This window comes from Gracilinanus agilis, chromosome 2 (genome assembly GCF_016433145.1).
Source record: "Gracilinanus agilis isolate LMUSP501 chromosome 2, AgileGrace, whole genome shotgun sequence".
Taxonomy (NCBI): Eukaryota; Metazoa; Chordata; class Mammalia; order Didelphimorphia; family Didelphidae; genus Gracilinanus; species Gracilinanus agilis.
In genome coordinates this window covers 430,820,799-430,830,165 of record NC_058131.1, presented here as the reverse complement: position 1 = coordinate 430,830,165, position 9,367 = coordinate 430,820,799, and the positions used below count along the sequence as shown (strand labels likewise).

Here is a 9,367-nt window from a genome sequence, read left to right as displayed (position 1 = left end):
TTTTAGCTTTTCTGCATTTGCTTTTGACATTTTTAAAGTCCTAAAATATGATAAACTTTTTATGAAGGTACAATACAAAACTAAGAACTATGTATATGTCTTTCTATTCCCATTTAACAATCTCCTGAACCCTGTTATGTCTAACTTTTCTAAAATTCTTTTCACATCCTTCACTTTTCAGATCCTTTTCAGATCCTTTTACAGACCCCTTTTTTGTTTATTTATGCTGAACCTATTTAGGACCTTTGCTTTTTTTGGTTTATTTTTTCTTTAGATTTAGCAAAGTCTGAGAAGAATTAATTGGGGTCTCCCAGTTATAATTTTGTTCTCTATTTCTCTTTAAAATTCATTTAACTTTTCTTGAAAGTGTTTAGATCCTATGCTATTTGGTGTACATATGATTAATATTTATATGAATTCATTATATTTGGTGTCTTTCAGCAAAACAAAATGTCCTTTTAAAATCTTTTTTAATTAAGTCTATTTTTGCTGTTGCCTTATAAGAGATTATGATTGTTACCCCTACCTTTTCTGCTTCAGCTGAAGTGTAATAGATTTTGCTTCAGTCCCTTATTTGAATTCTGTGTGCATTTTTCTTATTCAAATATTTCTCTATGTAACATATTTTTGGATGCTGCTTTTTAATCCATTATGCTATACTCTGTATGAGTTTGTTCGTCCCACTCACAGTTATGTTTATGATTGTTAATTGTCTATTTTCCTCCATCCCATTCTCATATATTTTCTTATCTTTGGTTCCTATTCCTCTTCATACTGAAGAATAAAGTAATCAGACACAATAAGTGAGCTCAGCTCTAGTGCTCTAAGTTCATATTATCTAATTGTGTTCACCTGTTCCTTTTCTCTTCCCCTCACTCAGAGCCTAATAACATATTTTCTATCCTTTCTTTTCTTTTAAGATCCTCTTAAAATTCCACCATCTTTCATTAAAACTTCTTTTCTTAAGACTAATTTTTCCCTTAATCTACCTTCCCTCTATTTGCCCCTTTTCTCCTTTTCTCCTCTTGAGAATCTATTTCTGTTTCCAACTAAAAACATATTTGTTTGTGTATGTATTCCTCCCTCTTTTGACCAGTTTAGATAAGAGGTTAAAATGTTGTCTGCTCCACCCCTCTTTCCTTCCTGTTTTATTGACTTCTACTTGCACATCCCAGTTATGTGAGATAATTTCCCTATCTTTTTTTTTTCTCTCTTTTCCTGGCCTAATATATTTTTTCACCACTCTTCTTCCAATGAGATCATTAAAACAATAGAACCAGTTCCAGGCCCTCTATCTAGACTTCTTTTTATGATTCCTTATGTATGATGGGGGAATACATGTATTTTCTCATATTAAATGTGAATAGCTTATCCTTGTAGTCCCTTATGCTTATTTTTTCATTTTTAATATTTAATGTTTCTTTTGGTGCCTGTGTTTGTTTTTCATGGTTTCTACTTAGTTCTAGTTTTTTCATCAGGAATGGTTGGAAGTCCCCTATTTCATTAAATATCTTTTTTTTTTAAATATCTTTTTTCTCTTCAAGATTCTACTCAGTTTTGTTGAATAAGTTATTATTAATTGTAAACCACTATCTTTTACATTCTGTGATATTTATTCCAACTCTCTAGTTCTTTATGGTGGTGGCTGCTAAACTATATTTGATATTGAATGTGGCTTGAATTTTTTATTTTTAATTATATTTTTTGTCTTTGACCTGGAAGCTCTGAATTTTGAATACAGTAATTTTCATTTGGGGATTTCTCCCAGGAAATGGAAGACATTTTCTATGTCTACTGTGCTCTCTGGTTCTAAGAGAGTTAGGCAGTTTTAAAAAGTGATTTCTTAAAATATTATATCTATGTTCCCCCCTTATGATTTTCAGGTATTTTATTAATGATTAAATTATCTCTCCTCAATCTGCTTTGAAGTTTAATTGTTTTTTGCTACAAGATACTTTGCATTTTCTCTTGCTTTTTCAGTCTTTTCACTGTTTTAATATTTCTATTTGTCTTATTAGGTTATTAGTGTCTATTTGATCAATTTTAATTTTTAGAGAGTTTTTTTTCCCCTTGGGTGAGGTTTTACATTTCTTCTTCTGAGCTGGTAATTTTTTTTTTTGCAATGCTTTTTTTCCCCATTTTGCTCATTTCATTTCCCATCTTTTCCCTCTAGCATTCTGATTTGTTTTTTGCTTTTTGATGGGAACTGGGGAATTTCCTTAATTGTGGGATCTTTTAGAATCATAAAACAGTCAGCTCCAGGAGGAGGGAGGGAGACAATATAGATGATATAACTTTGGAAAACTTTGGAAAAACTTTGGAAAACAAATATTTCTTTATATAACATTTTTGGATGCTGCTTTTTAATCCATTCTGCTATACTCTGTTCATATACTTCATCCCACTCACATTTATGGTTAAGATTGTTAATTGTCCATTTTCCTCCATCTCATTCTCATATAATTTATATGGAATTTATTAGAAATTTGTTATTAAAATTTCTTAAAGTTAAATAAATAAATAAAATCATAAAACATAAAACATATGAGGTATGTTTAACAGTGAGGAAATCTTCATCAATTGACATCAAGATTATGATACAATGGGATTAGAGATACATTTCTTTAGACTTCTTATACTTCCAAGTTATATAGACTTAATGGTGAGGTAATACACATCTGAAAAAGGAAGTAACCCAACTGTATCACTTAGTAGTAAGAACTTTGCAACCAGAGCCTAGAAAAGATGTTCATATATTCTTAATACCAGAGGTAGAGAGGATGATGCCTATGTCATTATGTAGGGACGTCTCTGCAGTTAGCTACATCTTTACTAAAGACAGCACACCCTCCATGGTCTGTCTTGTTAAAAACATCTAAAATCTTGTGACCGTTAACCCATGTGAATCCATATAAGCCCAATCTGAGTTGAAGCATGCCAGGGCATGACCTGCTCCTGAGGAGTGGGGTAGGGAAGCCAATACTCCTGGTTCTTAGGAAGCCTATTTTAATAGCAGAGAATTGCAGAAATGACAGACTCTTTTGCAGAGGGCTTCTGAATGATCTGGGAAGTTTCTTTAGAGACTTTTGCTCTGTGAAATTCTTCTGGTTACAAGTCTTTTAAGCAAAGAGTTGTATCCAACAGCAGCAAAAAAGGAAGCACAGTAAGCAGGAACCTGAGGTGCCTTCATTAGGAGGTCTGAGCCAGTGTCCCATTCAGGATCTTCTGAGTGATAAAAATAAATGCAGGGCTTTTAGGGAATCCTGGCCTTCTTCTAAACTTTTTGTGAGCTGAGGATTCAGGGACATATAGCCCAGGAGGGGACTTTTGCATGCCTAGCCAGTTCTCCATCTTTTTTAGAGAAAATTTTAGTGTTCTATGAACAATGTTGACAAATGAAACCACTTATATACTCCACAATTCCAGTCACTCACAGCCCTGTCTTTTTGCAAAAGGTTAGTTCTCTCCTGAATCACCCACAGATATTGCTTAGAATGTAATAACCAACATAGCTGCTAAGGGCTTATAAAGACTAAGGGCTTCCACAGCAGAGATGTGCTTATCAAAGGTTCCTAGCAATATATTCATGTTGAGATAGTCCAGGTCGTTTCAGGCCACATTGGAAACAAAGTGTTTTATCAATGAGCTTTTCCTGGGGCCTCTCCAATACCACAATCTCATCTGGCTTTTCTAGTAGGAAGCCCACAGACATGAGAGAGATGGTTTGCTCTTAGTCCAGAAACACAGGCACCCAAATATTGTCACACTAGTATACAGTGTTGTCAGACCTATGGATAAAGGAAGAATTTAGTTCAAAATAAGACACAGAGCACATTATGAGATGTAAAATAGATAACTCTGGTTACATTAAGTTAAAAAGGTTTTTTACACAAACAAAATCAATGCAACCAAGATTAAAAGGCAAATAAGAAGCTAGGGAAGAAAATCTTTGTAGCAAATGTCTCTAACAAAAGCCTTATTTCTCAAATAAATAGAAAACTGGACCAAATTTATAAGAATACAAAGCATTCTCCAAATGGCAAATTGTCAAAGGATATGAATAAGCAATTCTTAGATAAAGAAATTAAATCTATCTTTAGTCATATGAAAAAATGCTTTAAATTGCTATTAATTAGAGAAATGCAAATTAAAACAATTCTGAGATCACACCTATCAGACTGGGTAATGTGACAAAAAAGGAAAACAATAGATGTTGGAGAGAATGTGGAAAATGGGGACACTAATACACTATTGGTGGAGCTCTGAATTGATTTAATCATTCTGGAGAGGAATCTGGAATTATTCCCAAAGGGCCATAAAACTGGACATACCCTTTGACCTAGCAATACTAGTACGACCAGATCTGTATCCCAAAGAGATTAAAGATAGGGGAAAAGAACCTACCTATACAAAAAGATTTATAGCAGTCCTTTTTGTGGTGGCAAAGAACAGGAAACTGAAGGGATGTCTATCAATTGGGGAATGTCTGAACAAGTTGTGGTATATTCTTGTATTGGAATACTATTATGCCATAAGAAATGACAAACAAAATGATCACAAAAAAAATCTGAAAAGACTTATATGAAGTGATTCAAAGTAAAATGAGCAGAGTGAGAGGAATCCTGTACATAGTAAAAATAATAGTGTATGATGATCAACTGTGAATGATTTAACTATTATCAACAAGGCAAGGATCCAGGTCAATTCCAAGGTCTCATGATAAAAAAAGGCTATCTACTGCCATAGAAGGAACAGACGGAGTCCAAATGCAGATTGAAACATACCATTCTTCACTTTATTTCCTCCATGAACTTTTCTCTAGTATAAGCAATATATGTCTTGTTTCACAACATGATGAACATGGAAATATGTATTATATGTACAACTTCTATCTATTACTTGCTTTCTCGGGGAGGGGAAAGGGTAGAAGGGAAGGAAGAACATGGATTGCAAAATGCCAGAAAATGCATATTAAAAATTGTATTGACATGTAATCTGGAAAAATAATAATTAAAAATTGAATACTTGGTTCCTATTTTCAAAGAACTCAGAGCATATTTAGGGAGAGAAAATATACCCATAAGAAATAGAGGAAAATATTCTGTAGTATATCATTTAAATAGAAAATATCAGAGGGAACTTTAAGTGTGTGAAATTCTTTGAGTTTGTATTGAGTTTCCAAGCAGAACAGATTTCTGAGGATATGATAGAAAAAGTTTCTATAGTTTAAGGATTGAACCTGGAGAGGAATGAAGACAAAATAGTGAGTTTCTCCTCTTTGTAGGCCTTGAAATAGGGGCTGGATGACTGGATTTGTCAAACTTTCCCAGGTTTCCATTTGGTAATGATTTTCCCCCTTAGATCTCACTTAAGATTTTGTTTATATCCCTCTGAAACACTTAGAATATAATATTACGTATTTTAATTATTTTTGAATGTGTCATCCTCTGACTAGACTATAAGCACCATGATGGCAAAAATTCTGTTTTAACTAAATGTTGTACTTTTTCTAGTGCCTATCACAATGCATAGGTTGTCATTCAGTTGTTTTTCAGTCGTGTCTGACTCTTCATGACTCCACTTAAATTTTCTTGGCAAAGATACTGGAGTGGTTTGCCATTTCCTTTTCTGGCTCATTTTACAGATGAGGTAAACAGGGTTAAATGACTTGTCCAGGGTCTCACAAGCTAGCATATAGTAAATACAATGAATATAATAGACAATGAATATGTTTGTGGAAGTGATACTAGTGCATGCTTCTTATGTTGAATGCTGAGGGAAGAGGAAAAGAATACAAAAGGAATTTCCACAAGTAAGATCTTGAAGGTAACCAATTGGTAGAAAAATTGTTTACCTCCTGTCCATCCCCACTGTGGAAGAACATGGATTCTAGGCCATTGTGATATTGAGCAAATCTATTCTGCAAGGCCATAGTTTCACCATATATAAAAAATGGGGGAAATAGACTTCCTAACCACTAAATTGAAGTTAATGATGATAATATCAGATTCAGTCTGCTTCTCCTCCTCCTCTCATCTTTCAAGGAGTGCCTCACTTTACCCAGCCCCTTTGTAGCTCTCACAAGGAATTAGTAAAACCATTTTCCAGCTAAAATTATACATTTCTGACCTTCTGTTGAAACTCACCAGTCTAGTCCAAACAAATTATCTAAAAGATCTGGAAGGTTCCTTGGCCATTATTTAAGGACCCCTGAGAAAGTCTTATTTCCTGGCATTTCCCTCCTCCCTCTATCTCCCAGGGATTTGTGGTTAGCTTTAAATCTTGACAGATGTTCTCCTGCCCTTTTTTGGCTGCAGACTATAAACTGTAAGCTTTGCAGGTGTAGGCTTCTGCTGCTGCCAGGTCCCTTGCCATACTTTCCTGTTATCATCCAAGGCCTTCCCCTGCTGCAAAGAACAAGACCTCAGATAGGGCTTAGGCACACAGAGTAGAATCCTTCTTTCTCCTCTTTTTTCCACAATTCAGCCAGCAGGCCTAATTGTAAAACATTGGTCCCCAGATCCCAGGGTCTTCCCTTAATCTGAGGGTAAGACCTTGCTGGCCTCTTCTTTTGATATAAATTCAAACCATCTCCCAATAGCTGGCTAACAACGGTGTTGATACAACCTCAAAATCTGATATTGAGGTGACAAATGCTAGACTTAGAATCAGGAGATTAGGGTTCAAATCCCAACTCAGACACATACTGTATACATATTACTTAATCTCTCTGTTTTGAATTTAAAGCCCTTTACAATCTGACTCCAATCTTTCCTTTCAGTCTTGACAGAAAGGCTAAACCAGGCTTAGGGTAGGTGATAGACCACAAACCCAATGGTGAATTAGGACGACGTCTACCCAAAGCACATGAAGACTTAAAACCCCAGTGGAATGGGCAGATGAAAAATGGTAGTTCCAATGGCCATGAAGGCAATTAAAACAGGAGCTGTGAAGCACTTAGAGCTTGGTCAGACATTGAAGATACCAAAGTAATCCACTGTGTCCTGAGCCATTGCCAAGTCATCCTGACCTTTTGTCTTGCCACTGGACTTAGATGACTCTAGAAGTGAGCCTAAAGACTCTGTGCATCTGGGTATTACTTAAATCCAATTTATGAGCAAGTCAAGACATCATTTCTCATGATATCATTGGTCCTCCTTGAAAACAAAGAACAAACAACAACAATATATAATTCCCCTTCACAAACTTTATAGTCTAGTCAAAATGGTGTTCTTCACATAATACTCCACACCCCAGCTGTTAAGGTTCCTATGAGTAACATTGCCTTATATATTAATTTCTGTATACCAATTAACAACATTTATCAAGTACCAACTATATACTAGGCATTGTACAATAGCAAATACAAATGGTCCCAGACTTCAAGGAACTTACATCTTAGAGAAAGAAACAAAATGCAAAAGACATAAAGGTCACCTTAGGTGGGTGGGAGGTAAAAGGTGCTAGCAGCTAGGGAAACTGGGACAGACCTTGAAGAATATTGAACTTGAAGTGAGTATTGAAAGAAACCAACAATCCAAGAGGCAGAAGGAGAGCAAAAATAGAGGAGTAATGGCTGTCATGTGTGGGAAACAGTAAACAGGCCAGTTTGGCTAGATCATGAAGTGCATGGAGGGGACTATTATGTAAGAAGACTGAAAAGGTAGGATGGATCCAGAATGTGAAGGGCATTAAATGTCAACTGGAGGAGTTTATTTTTGATCCTGGAGGCAACAGGGAGTCACTGGACTTAATTAAGAAGGAGGGGGAAGAGACATGGGCAGACCTGTGCTTTAGGAAAATACTTTTGATGGTTGGTTTTGGGGATGGATTAAAAGAAGACAGAGACTTGAAACAGGCAAACCAATTAGGAGGTTCTTTCAAGAGTCAGAGTAAGAGAATCAAGGTCTGTACTACTGGAGAGGAGACACACGAGAAAGATGTTGGAGAGTTAGAAAAGACAAGACTATGCAAAAAATTGTATATATAGGGAGATGGAGAGTGAGAAGTCAGAATGATTCAGAGGCTACAAATCTAGGACTATCGTGATGGGAAATTTGGAAGAGGGTTAGGTTTGGAGGAAATGATGCTGAATTTTATTTTGAACATGATGAGTTTGAGATGCCTATAGGATATCTAGTTTGAGATGTTTTATTAGACAGTGATTAGATGAGTTTGGAGAAAGGAAGAAGACTAGAAGAAGAACTATTTTTTTAATGAGAAAGACTAGAGTTGGATATATAGACTTGTGAGTCATTTAGAGAGATGATAATGAAAATAATGAGAATGATGAGATTATAGAGTGTTTTATAATTTGTTAGATAAAATAATGAGAGAACTATTTTATCTTTGCCTCTGTTTTCCCAGGGAAACTAGAATAGTGACTGGCACATGAAGATTGATTAACAGATTGGGCCTCCCCTATCTCACCTATAAAATAAGGATAATAATAATAATTAAACTATCTCTTTCACAAGCTATTTTGAGGAAAATACTTTGTAAAATGTAAAGGTGTAGAAATGTGAGCTTATTATAATTATTATTTATAGGATTTAGAGTTGAAAGTGTCCTTGGAAGTCATCTAACACCCTCATTTTATGTGTGGGAAAATTTAAGCCTAGAAAGGAGGAAGAGACTTCCAGAAGAATATGCAACAAGTTAGTGGCCATGCAGTGACTAGAACAAAGGTTTTGGTATAGGAAGCATTTGCAATTTTTTTTTTTCAGCAAACTACTTTGAAACTTACGTTGATATTTTCAGAACTGTTCTTCACGGTGGAAGACCCATAAAAGACTATGTAATTATGAGCTGTTATTATCTCCATTTTTATAGATGGGAATATTGAGAATGATCCAAGGGCATGTAGTGAGTTAGTGGTGGAGTAAAGATGTAAGAGAAAGCGGGACTACAACCAGTGAGTGGGAGTTACTGAGAGGGGGGAGCTTTGATACGAGGAAAAATTTCCTAAGGATCAAGGCTATTTAACAAGGAAATGAAAGGGGATGAGGAAAGTTAGGAGGGAGGAGAAAAGCTGTAAGTGTTCTAACAGAAGCTGGCTTGCCACCTGTTATGGTCACGTCAAAGACTTTCTTGCTAATGACTATTTCCAACTTATCTTCTGTTTGTGTATACACACATATATAGAATTATTATTATTTATGGATATTTATAGAATATATATTATTATGTTGCATTTTAATTATTGTATGTATTCTATATATCTACATACCCAGCATACATCATATAGTATATTGCATACAATTATATGTTATATACAAATATTTGTCTATTTTTATGTGTACACACACATGCTATTTATTATATATACATACATGTATACATAACCAGATATGTTATGTGTATGTAT

The 9,367-nt window shown here is 35.0% G+C and overlaps 1 pseudogene; it reads right to left on the bottom strand.

Moving 5' to 3' along the window:
* Positions 1-3,215: 3,215 nt before the first annotated feature.
* On the bottom strand, positions 3,216-3,835 carry LOC123233900 (annotated as a pseudogene).
* Between the last annotated feature and the right edge of the window lie 5,532 nt (positions 3,836-9,367).